Source organism: Gigantopelta aegis, unplaced genomic scaffold, assembly GCF_016097555.1.
Source record: "Gigantopelta aegis isolate Gae_Host unplaced genomic scaffold, Gae_host_genome ctg3252_pilon_pilon, whole genome shotgun sequence".
Classification (NCBI taxonomy): domain Eukaryota; kingdom Metazoa; phylum Mollusca; class Gastropoda; order Neomphalida; family Peltospiridae; genus Gigantopelta; species Gigantopelta aegis.
Window position 1 is genome coordinate 25,039 of NW_024533251.1, and position 12,554 is coordinate 37,592.

Consider the following 12,554-nt stretch of genomic DNA (forward strand, 5'->3'; position numbering starts at 1 on the left):
TTTTTCTGCTAAGCCCATTTTCACGAGCCCAAGTTTCATTTATTCCACTACAGCGTAAGGTTTGACTATCCCGACTCTTTTATCTCCACTAGTACAAGATTCTTCTTCTCCAAGTCCATCAGCTGGAGGCTCAGAAGGAGTTTCCCCCCCCTCCTCTCCCTGAGTGCTGTAGGAGATCCGGTACCTGCATAAAAATATACATGTTTAATATGTTTATATATAAACAAGCATTGCACTAGATGCAGCATGCACGCATGCATACTAATAAAATATTGCATTTTTAGCAAGCTTACTAATAGTAGCTGCCCTTGGTATCATGAATTCGTCATTTTCCCACTCCATAGCACCTTGTCGAAGTCCTTCCCTGGACCGATAATGCTTGACCTTAGGTCTGTAGCAATATGCGCAGATTGTGGGTCTCCAGAAATTTGACGAAAATGATACACGCTGAATGTGACATCAATGGGCTGTAAAATTGAGGTTTTGAGGTTAGAAAATTATTCAATGATTTGCCGTTAAAACAAACAGTGTTGTAAAGCAGGACAAGCCAACGCCTTAGTCTATATATAATAAACATAATTAGGTAGGTGTGGTCAATCAATAATACGAGTTTACCATAGCAATAATCGGAGAACTAAACAAAAGGCAATGCCTCCTAAGAAAGGAAAGACATCTTCTAAAAGCGAAGAAAACGTGTCCACAATACTCAAGATCAGGAGAAAGTACATTAACCTGTTAGCTTATATTATAATAACTTAAGTCTATTCGTAGATGGCCAACTAACTGGAGCATTTTTGCAACAGACTTTCCAATTCTTTGTACAAAAATGAATTGTTACCAATGTTGTTAGAAACATTGAGACACTGTCAGTGCTACATATAACGTTTATAATATGTAAGAATTCGTTGCTATAATAGGGAACCAACAGAAGATCGAGTCATTGGATATGGTACAAGCCTGATATTCCAGATGATCCTAATGTGAAAGAAAATTGAACACATTTCTATCCGTGGTATGACAGAGTTGTACATGCTTAATGTTTAGTAGATTAGTAAACACATTTCCTCGTCCACAGGGTTGAAAGTCCCTGATCTTTTAGACAGTTTCTTCAAACAAGTCTCAAATGCAAACTCTTGTCTCTCAAATTACGTAAGATTTAAATGAGGGAACCCTTTAATTAGAGATATTTATTCATTAAAGGTCTATGGGAGACAGGCATAGACACTCACTGTCTGTCACTTCTCGCTGATCCTGTTACCTCAGTTACAATGTCGGTATGTATGTACTGTAGACAAACTTGATCCAATTATGTTTTAACCATTACAGAATCCTTGATATTGGTGGATCAGTATTGACAGACTTAAACCCAATCAAAAAATATTAACAGAGTGTAAAAGGTATTATTGTATGTATTAATAATGATATTACCATATGTGTTAATTTACTAGAATTGAGTCTGAGATGTTGTCAATTAACAGACAAACTTCTTGAGCCTGTGGGTGTGGCTTTAAAGGAGACCCACACTTCAACAACTTGATCAGTAATAACAAACTGGGTGATGTAGGAACGAAAGAGTTAGCAAATGCTCTGAGATAAATCGTAACCTTTTGAGTCCTTTCATTGGCTGGAAACTGTATCACTGATATTGGTGCTGTGCAATTTATCTGAAGTATGGTCACTTGTTCTTATATTCCGCGTTATCCAATTCATTTTCAGGTTTAAAAGAGTTCCCTTTAAATCATGAAGAGATTGTCCCAAAGACGAACTTTGTTTTATCACAACTACATCAATCAGAGGTCAGCAATATCTTTTATTTCATATTTCTAAACTTGACTGCTGTCCTACAAGTGAATATATAAAAAGGTGGTCCAAATTTAGCATCACTTTGACTTCCATGTACATGTGTATATATATGGATAGTACCATAATTGAAAAAGTTCATATTACTGTGTATGAACCATCTCCTTTTCAGTGGACCGTCTTAGTGAAAACTAAAGAACTAAGTGAAAATCATCTTCACGAAAAAAGTACATTAATAATAATACTATAAATTTGTTATATTCTTATATTATTAGCATTATCAGAAAGATACTGGTGGAAAGAAAGTAAGTATTTTCAATATATAGTTTTGATAGATGCATTCTATAGACCCCCAGTGCAGGAGGATTAATGAAAGCAGCTAGTTTTCTTGCAAAAGTTAAAAAGGTTCATAGATTACAATAAATAATTATTATTAGTCTCTAACGATTAGGGCTGAATCTAAAAAAAGTAGCACGAAAACTGGAAAAGGTGGTAACGCTGAGGCCAAGACCACACCCCCTCCAAGTACACCATCAGAGTATGTACTGTGTATCTTTATATGTCCATTGTCTTGTTATACTTGTCCATTTAGCCTCCATCTACAATAGCTCTAACTATTAAAGGACCACTAATAGATGGAGTCGTTGAGAGAGACAGTCAAATTATAAGATCCAGGCAACTCCTCCCTTGCTAATCTATGCTTAGCATGTAAGACAAAAAGCCAGCATTAAAAGTTATTATTATATAATCTTCTAAAGATAACCAAATTAGCGTGTCAGGCTTAGAGGCACTCTTTCAGCCGTTCAGTACCAAATTGAACAAGGAGAAAAAGGTGCGTACCTCATGGCCACAGGACTCCTAAATATGGCCTTACAAGTATGTGAACAATATTGTAACACACCATGATTAATATTAATAGACATGTGTTCTCTGACAATCACCCAACATGATGAGCAACTTCAAAAATTAATAACAAATAAACACTCCTTTTAACTACTCAATCGACAACAAATATTGATGAACTCAAACCTTAATTTAATTTCTAATAATACTATTGAAATAAGGAAAACAAATAACAAATTACATACAATAAATTTACAAGTAGTGGTCAGGTTGGTCCCTTTCTAATAATAGCAATTTAAAACGGTTATAGTTGTGTTAGTGGAATGAATATTCAAGGACAAAATAAATAAAAAAATATTTTATCAAGTCATTAGTCTTGAAAAAAAAACTATGTAAATTAAATTGACTTGTTTCTAAAGACCTGGTATTACTTCAATGATGTGTGTTGCAAAATGTGATTTTTACAACATCAAAGACAAACTGATATTCTCTGTGTCCGTAGCACAAGTAAATGAAGGATGATATCAGCCGATCTACTGGGTTGACATTAATGACATGCGAGCAAAAATTCACGAGCTTGTAAGTAGTCCTGTTTTGGGCCTATTAAAAGAAAGGTAAAAATTATTATATGTCTAGTTGGGGAGGATCAAGGATCTGTTATAAATGACTTGGTTGGTGGTTGCCCTTACCATTTTATTCAGGGAAATAATCAGAGAGATGAGAGGTCATGAACTTTCTCTTCTAATAGGTTTTCTTGTTCAAGAATAGTATGACAGATGATGCACGGAACCACGGATATCGACTATAGTTTCAAATAAAGCTAAACTCTCTTCCATACGATTAAACAGCCTAGAAAAACACAATTATAAATCACACAGTAGTCATTACACTATCAAAGCTTCCCCCTAACACTCCCAATTATATTGTTGAAAGTTAGCAAGCAAACAAACCTGCCAATTATTAAACCACAAATTTGTAATGCTATGGATTCAGTAGTCCATATAGTTCAAACAAAAATAGGAGATATTGTAAAAGGGGCAAAAATATTAGTACATTAAGTTGCTATTCTCTTACCTCATCAGCTTCCACTAAGATCTGATCATATTCAGAGATACTACCAAGAACATGACCGATGTAACATTTTCAAAACAATGAATCCACTTTCTTCTTCTGATCTCTGACCTCCCCACATCTACCATCCTATAGACAATAAGAAAGTCAAAGTGAGGATGACAGTCATAATGTACCTAAATATCACATTTCTGATATCAAAGTGATACTCATTGATCCCTGTAGTGGGACTCGGACTCGAAGGACATCTTGAGTTGTAGGAACAAAGTCGTCTGCAAAAATGCGGTCTAGATCATCAAGGTAACTATAGCAACAACAATATATGCTTGTAATATATAGTATATTAATTGTATATGTAATATTATTTAATTTCGTTTCGTTTGCCTTAGCAAAGTTTTATAATTGACTAACATAACAGTATGTGCATTACATGAAAGAGAATACTTGCATGGAGAACAACTTTATAAATACAGTCAAACCAGATTGGTAAGGTTGCTATGGTAAAATATGTTTATTTTGTAAAGAGTATACATGTTTAAATTCATAATAATGCCAACAACATTGTACATTAACATGCTCCTTTCCCTTAAACTGAGTGACACATCATCACAGTATAGTTAAATAATATTACATACTATTTGTTGAATCAGACAGTGAATTCTCTCCTTCTTTCGTAACATGTTTGAACACCAGAGTCTGTCCAAATAGTTCTATAAATTCTTCTGGTCCTTCTTCAAAATATCTCGTAATCCATCAACATATACATTCGATAATCTGTTAGCAGCTGTTTGTGAATTTCGGGATTTTCATACTGTATTTGAAGTTTTCCATTGCACATATGAGTGCCTGAATTGAAGTGAAAAATAGTTCTAAAGACCATATTGCGTTAAACTGTTACGATCCATTATCGACGGTAAGCCTGATCCGTGAATAATCCTCATTTGTTAATGAACGTGCTTTTACTGACTCACCTGTTCCTGAGAGAGATAGGGAATAAAGCAGTAGCATGATTATAAATAAATTTACATTAAAAAACTCTAGACAATGCGTTGTATTTAAGTATTTCTATTATGATGTCATTTTAACACTGGGTTTTACCTAACAATAAAAGTTTCATTCTTCTCATGTCTTTTTTATCACGAAGCCAATGACGGTCGATTTCTTTGTTAATTCTTCGCTGGATGCGTACTTCTTCGGTGAGAAAACACGACATGCTTAGTGATTTGAGAGTATACACTGGAAGGATGAAACCAGATGACCCAGGAAACGGAAGTGAAACGCCCCTTGCCTTGTTCGATTCTTATTAATAATTAAAACAAGAGCGATGAATCTCGATATTAGGCGAGGTGAGTGTTGTTAGCGAACGTCTTCTGATTCAGTTCATCTCTCAGACTCAAAACATCAGTAGACAATGGAACTTGGTGTTGTATGGACGCAGAAAGCACGAGCTGCTTTGCGTGTCAATAAGATATCGAGCGAGAGATAGAGCGATGGGGAAACGAGACTCGAGTAAAGAATACAAAATTATTACTTCTAGGTAAAGTGAATTTGAAGGACACGCCAAAGAGTGCCCTAAATGACAAAATAGACTAGAGATATAAAAAATGACAGATTTTGTTTCATTATCACAACAAATAATTCCAGATATTTTCATTTGTCACACTGTGGTATGTTTGTGGCCCTGAGGAATGCAAGTGGTCTAACAATGTAAATAATAGTTATATAACATAACAGTTGAGCTCAGAATAACATAAATGGCTGCCTTTGTTATCACAACAATCGTTACCATTTGCATGAAATTATTTAGTGTTTTTTAATGCTTTAATGTTTATGTTGCTAATGTATATATGTATGATGACAATGTTGACCTGTTACAAAATTCTTTACCTTTCTTATAAATGACAGAATTTACTCATGTTGTGTACAATTATAAGGACAGTCATCTAGTAGATTGTGGTTATTTGAGAGAACAGTTCAATACTCCTCTATTTGATTACATGTTCAATTGCCCTTATAATATGTGTTACCAAGTTTTTTTTAGAGGTTGTGTGTTCCATTGAAAAATGTCACATTCTATGGAGAACTACTTGCTACTACAGGCTTTCAAATAATGTATTGTTTTAGAATTCAACTCCCAATGGACACTGTTAGTGATTGAAAGATATTTAAATGTTAAGTGTTTGATATCATAATTATAAAACGTACTGGATTAATTTGCTTGTGGTTACAAATATTAATTATGAAATGGGTTTAATTGATATATTAAAGAAAGGTCAAATCAAATTGTTTTTTTTGGTTTTTTTCATTTCTACTTGTTGACTATTCTAACTCAACAAGTTGTTTAAACTGACTGTTTTTAAATTCACTCTCTTGACTTAAATTCATTTCTATTCTATTTCTGATAGGTACTGGTGAAGCTGGTAAAAGTACTTTCATTAAACAAAGCAGTATTATCATGGACAAGGCTATAGTGACAAAGGACAGACAAGAATTCAGTGGTCTTATCCTCCGAAATGTTCTCAGGGCTGTCCAAATTCTAGCAGAGGCAATGGCTACTCTGAAAATTCATATGAAGATGATAGCAATAGAGTACGTTAAGTGGTTGTTCTAAATATAGTAACACTCAACTAAGCTGTTATTCTAACATTTGGAACAAGAGTATTGGATAACATAGCCTCAGTGAGAAGGCATGTTAGAAAATTACACTTCCAAGTTATTCAAAGTGTTTGTAATAACACATAATTTATAGTACTAACTTTTGTTAATGTAATGTGTGTGATTCTCTAGAAAATAGGAGACCAGTTTTTAGACATGGAGATTGGGGTGTCACGCAATTAGAACCGGAACAACAACAGGCTATTAAGAATTTTGGGCAGACTCGGGTATCCAGTCTTGTTTTTGAAAAAAAAAAGGAGACGTGAATATCAGATTTCCGATTCAGCCAAATAGTAATATTACACACACACACACACACACAACACACATATTACAGGACCATTCTATCCCTTTCATATCATTGTATTCTCTAGCTATTTAGATGATTTGGACAGAATTTTGCCACTAACTATGTTCCTAATGTTCAAGATTCCTACGTGTTCGAGTACCAACTAATGGAATTATTGAATACACTTTTCAGATGAGAAAAGATGTTGTTTTTAGGTAAATGAACAAATAAATTAATTAATTAACATTGTCACATGATCACAACTGATTACCACACTTTCTCATAATGTATGTGCCAGTAGCCCAGCCACATCATATATACTAACAATATTCCTTTTAAGTTAAAATTTAGGAAACTGTTATGACACAGTACAGTCTTGTAATTGTTATAACAATTAAAGTCACCCCTTACTTAAAAGTTGGTCTAATGTTATGATTAGTGTAAAAACAGTTAGTTTCAAAGTGTCTTCTATAAAATGTCCACTTATTACATTGTAATGTTAGGATTGCTTGTGATATAGGAAGTTGACATTACACATTACAACAAAAACTCCATTATGGAGCATTTAATTATTAAATTAGCTATTATTAGATTTAAACACTTCCTCTATTTCTAGAATGATGACGTTGGAGGTCAGAGATCGGAGAGAAGAAAAATGGATTCATGCATTTGAAGGAGTGAAAGCTGTCATTTTCTTGACAGCTTCAATGAGTATGACCAGGTACTACTGACTCCCAAACACAAGTAGTATATAATAGATAATACAATATAGTAATGCAATAGAACATCGTGGTTTGAATGAGACTATAGTAATTGGAATGCAGCTATTAGCAAAACATTAACTTGTATGTCACCGTACATAGGTTTGTGTCCCACATTAAAGACATTAATAATAGAATTATTGTTATTATTAATAATGAGTTACATTATCGTCTGTTTGTTATTGTTTGTCGAAATGTGATCATACTTTTTAAATAAAGTCTGCATACATATTGTCACTATGGTAATATGCTTAGTAATGAAAAAACATCTAGTATATAGTGGATTAGTTATCTAAATTCTGTACCTATTCCACTACCTAAGGATAATGTCTACTACATGTGTAGTGGGGGCAGAACAGCTGGAACTAAAGTCTTATTTAATTGATTTGTACATCCAAATGTGTGTGTGTCATTCATGTCATATTGGTCTATGTTATCTCCAAAAATATTCATTATTAAGAAACAGACAACATTATATACATGTACAAGTATGTAGTATTCATCTGATAACATCAACATTTTATTGGTATTGATGCTGCATTTTGTAATTGACAATTACTACTGATATAGTTATATTGTATGATATTATGACTGTCGCATCTTCCTGACATACTCTTTCATTAGTTCATAAATCTTCATTAGTGGCCAACCTAATTATTACAGGGTTTTACCTTAGATAAATATATTACCGTCGGTATTTTAGGCATTATTTGAAGATGCCTGATGAAAACAGAATGAGAGAGAGTCTAGCGCTTTTTGAGACCATTATTGGTTACCCCTGGTTTATGAAGCATCTTCTATTTGTTTTTGAACAAGACAGACCTTGTTTGAGAGAAAATCATGAAATCTAATCTTGCTGATACTTCCCTCAATACAAGGTAAGTTATGTAATGATACAATGATGTCTGGTCTGTTAACATTGTATAGATTTCAAATTGATTGATGCACATTAAAGATTGTATCTTTAGTTAGTTATTTTGATAGTGATGAGTAGAGGGAGGATCTACAAGTAAACTATACAAATGACATGGAATGTCTAGTTGTACTACACTATTTGTACAAAAGACAGTTGTTTTCTAGAAACAATCTCTCTGGATATTGGCATAAAAAGTTACCTTGAGAGCTTTGGTGATAAAAAACTCCTTAAATGCCTTTTTTCAAGGGCTGGTATAATGAGTTATTTACAGACCTCCTTCATACATCAGCTGTTCAAAATGGAATAGAGGTCATATTACACCAAAGGATGTCATTGAAAGAATATAATGGCATTTACTTTGCTGTAGTGATGTAACGTTCTCCTTTTCTCTCTCTCTCTCTTAGGCCCTCTTAAAGATGCTGAAAGGGCAAAAAGAGTTTATCAGAGATATGTTTCTCCAGTGTCAATCCTGATGAAAAGAAAAAACATCTTTCCTCATTTTACTACAGCAACAGATACAGAGAATATATCAACGCGTATTTGAGGCTGTCAAGACAACAGTATGGAAGAAAATTCTCAGGGATTATAATCTAATCGTGTGATGCAAAAACGCCTCTTTTCCTGCATGTATGTTTGTCATTTCCATTTGCGTGGTTAATTTATATCTACAAGAATTATAATAATTAAATAACAGTTATGCTTATCAAACACTATACATGGATTAGTGAAGAAAATTAAGTGAAATTTTTTTTGTATTTTCTTCTTTTTTTTTGTCACCAAGCAGTTCTAATATACTTTAGTACTACTATCATTATTTAATTTTTGGGGTGTTTTTTAAGAATGTCTTAGATCATCATTATATGTTTAGACAATTTATAATCTAGTCTATGAATCATGTGACTTGTACATGATTAATCACATGACACAATCATTATAAAATACTATGTTCAAATTAGATGTTTTAACCCTTTAATAAAAACTTTAAAATAATACCAATGACAACTTTAAATGAATTAACAAACCTAGAATTGTAATAATGTTAGTGTATTTAGGTTGGAGAAACAAAATTGTGTTGGAATACCAGTAAAAAATTAGGACCATGGCATCAAGCCACATGAAAAATATCTATATGTTGTTGTACAAGAGATGAAAAGGAAAACAGATAGTATGCTACTAATCATCATCATCCTCATCAGAATCATCTCTAATGGTTGGTCCAATTTAGGTTTCTCGTTGTAGGACCTTCATTTTCCTCAACGTCCTCTGCATTTCTCTTACTACTGGAACTTTGACCTTCGTTTGTTGGGTTCTTCATCAATTATCTCATGATCATCACTAGAGGACTTTCAGCTGCTTAGGATTGTTTTTTTTTTTTTTTTATTCATCTTTTTTTTTTTTTTTTTTTTTTTTTTTTTTTTTTTTTTTTTTTTTTTTTTGTGTTTTTTTTTGTTTTTCTTCATCAGCACTTTACACTGTTAGAGACATAGTATATTTGTAGTAATAGAGACTATATACAACTAGTGTGTTAAAAAAACTCTGAATTTGTCATAGTTAAGGTTCATAAAATTTATAGTATAGTTATGATGCCACAATATGATAAAGAAACATGCCTCCATTAGCACTATTCATAATATTAAGGTGCTTATATTTAAGTAATAGTGAGTGACCTTAAGTTACAATCCTCACAAAGTATAAATAGACATTTTGCTGACTCATTACAACCACTTACTGAGAGTTCCCTTTGAAGGTATTCTAAGCCAACCTCTTCGTCACGTTCCTCCTTGTTCCTCTTCTTCCTCGTCTTCTTCTATTTCCTCTGCTGTCTTCCTCCTCATCTCCAACTTCCTTTCCTTCGCGATCATAAACCATCTAATATAGTTAGTTTGGGCAAACAGATCCCACACTTATCACGATAACCATTTTGTTGAGTGAGTGGACAATTAAAAAAAGATCCAAACTAGTCAATGACTCAAGACTCTCCTAACAGAGCAATACAACTATATACATTATGTAATACTAACATTGCTGCAATACTGCATAGCCTTATCCAGTACACTAGTTAGTGTTAGTACATAACTATATGCTACATTGCATATGACAGATTATTCAATCTGGGAACACAATCAAAACAGGCAAAACAAAGTTACATTAATTAATAGCATATGAGGCAATGTCACAATAGGTATTTTTATATAGCAAAAACTCTATTTATGTAATACATATTAATACATGTACTTACTAATGGTTTAATATCATCATAGATTCAAAGTTATTGCCAAACCAAATTAAGGCTCTCAATGCTCGACATTGTGACACAATACTTTCCACTCTTTGCTTTCCTTCAATTTATTGTCACCTAAAATCAACTGTAAAAAAAAGAAACTCACATGGTCATCATGTGACATCAAAGTACTAACCGTTTTGACTGACGGCAAGTGAGGTAAGCCTTCCAAAGACTTCAATCCACATTGAGTAGTTCTAATTCTTGAAGGTTCTTAAATCTTCATTAATCCCCACTATATTTGCTGATATAGCTCCTCAATGTGTAAATCTAGTAACTATTATATAATGAAGGGGGGGGAACTATACAAATAATTGTTTAGTTAGCTACCTCTTCTGGTTTTTGTCTCCAAGAGCTTCTAAAACTGCTTTCTCCATTATAGGTTGGTGTGAAAGACGAAGATAACAACTAATACTAATAGAAATTTGATTCTAAAATAGGGGTGACACCGCCAAAGTGTGCCGAGTTTGCGCATGCGCAATCGTGCGTTATCACATCCACCGTCACGCACGAGGTTTTATTGACTGCAACAATTTCATGAACAAAGGAATTGAGCATTACGAAAAAAACATCAAAGAATCATTGAGTCGAAATCCAGAAGACATTATTAACTTTGCTGCTGGCCCAGCTAAACTACCCAGAGAAGTAAGAGATGCACTATTTTTTATTCAGTAATCCTCTTTACTTTATAACAATAGGTTATACTGAAAGCCAAACAGCAGCTTTGAACTGGGAAGGAACTGGTATTTGGAGTGATGGGTCACCCCACCCAAAGTCCCCTATCATTAACATAAAATTAAATTGTCTTATTTAGAGCTCAGTCATCGTTCCAAAGACTTTGAGAAAATTCTGACTGATTGCTTAGACACATTGTGTCGACTTCTAAATGTACCAGCCAATTACAAGATCCTATTACTCCAAGGAGGAGGCACTGCACATTTGCTGCAATTCCTATGAACTTGACACAGAGCAATGATGAAGTTGCAGATTACTTTGTCACTGGACAATGGTCCAACAAAGCAGCCAAAGAAGCTGAAAAGTATGTCAAAGTCAACAGAGTCTTCCTAAAATGGACAAGTTCACTGGTATACCTGAGTCATCATCATGGAAACTAAGTGATAATGCCTCCTATGTATATTACTGTGACAATGAGACAGTACATGGTAATCATAACACCCACTCGTTTAATTATCCTTATTAATAGGTGTGGAGTTTCCTACGATACCTGATGTTGGTGATAAAATTGTTAGTGTGTGATATGTCATCTAATTTTTTAACACGATCATTTGATGTCACTAAGGTAATCTATACAGTCTTAAATGACATATAAGTAATATTAGAATGTAGTTTGGACTAATATATGCTGGAGCTCAGAAAAATGTTGGATGTGCAGGAGTTTACAATTGTCATAGGTAAAGAATATTGTGTTTAAACCATGTTTAAACATCTATTTAGTTCGTGATGATCTCCTGAATCAACAAAGAAAAGATTGTCCAATATTCCTAGACTATACGGTAATGAGTTAATGATTTATTTTGGAATACTCTACCTATCAATATTAGGTACAAGTTGGCATGAATTCTATTTATAATACACCTTGTACCTGGGCTATATACATACTAGGAGAAGTATTGAAAGTGGGTAGAGAAACAAGGTGGTATTTTAGGTAAGTATATATGTATATCTGTAGGTTGGGTATGACCTTTGGAGTATCATATAAATAGACTATACTATATTGAGTTATGACTGACTTTTGACAATAGACCATTATGAGTTTAGTTATTGTTTTAAAATTGCGAGGTACTTTAATTTTAACCTTCTTAACAATAGCTATGCAGGCCAAATCTGCTGTCAAGTCTCAACTACTTTATGATGTTATTGCAGAGAGTCATGGATTTATAATCTCGTAGTGGAACAGGTTTTCGCTCTAGTGTTAAT

General features: G+C 33.6%; 2 pseudogenes; one reads left to right on the forward strand and one right to left on the reverse strand.

Moving 5' to 3' along the window:
* Nucleotides 1-3,336: 3,336 nt before the first annotated feature.
* LOC121392004 lies at nucleotides 3,337-4,927 on the reverse strand (annotated as a pseudogene).
* A 111-nt stretch (nucleotides 4,928-5,038) lies between these two features.
* LOC121392005 lies at nucleotides 5,039-12,526 on the forward strand (annotated as a pseudogene).
* The last annotated feature ends 28 nt before the right edge of the window (nucleotides 12,527-12,554 follow it).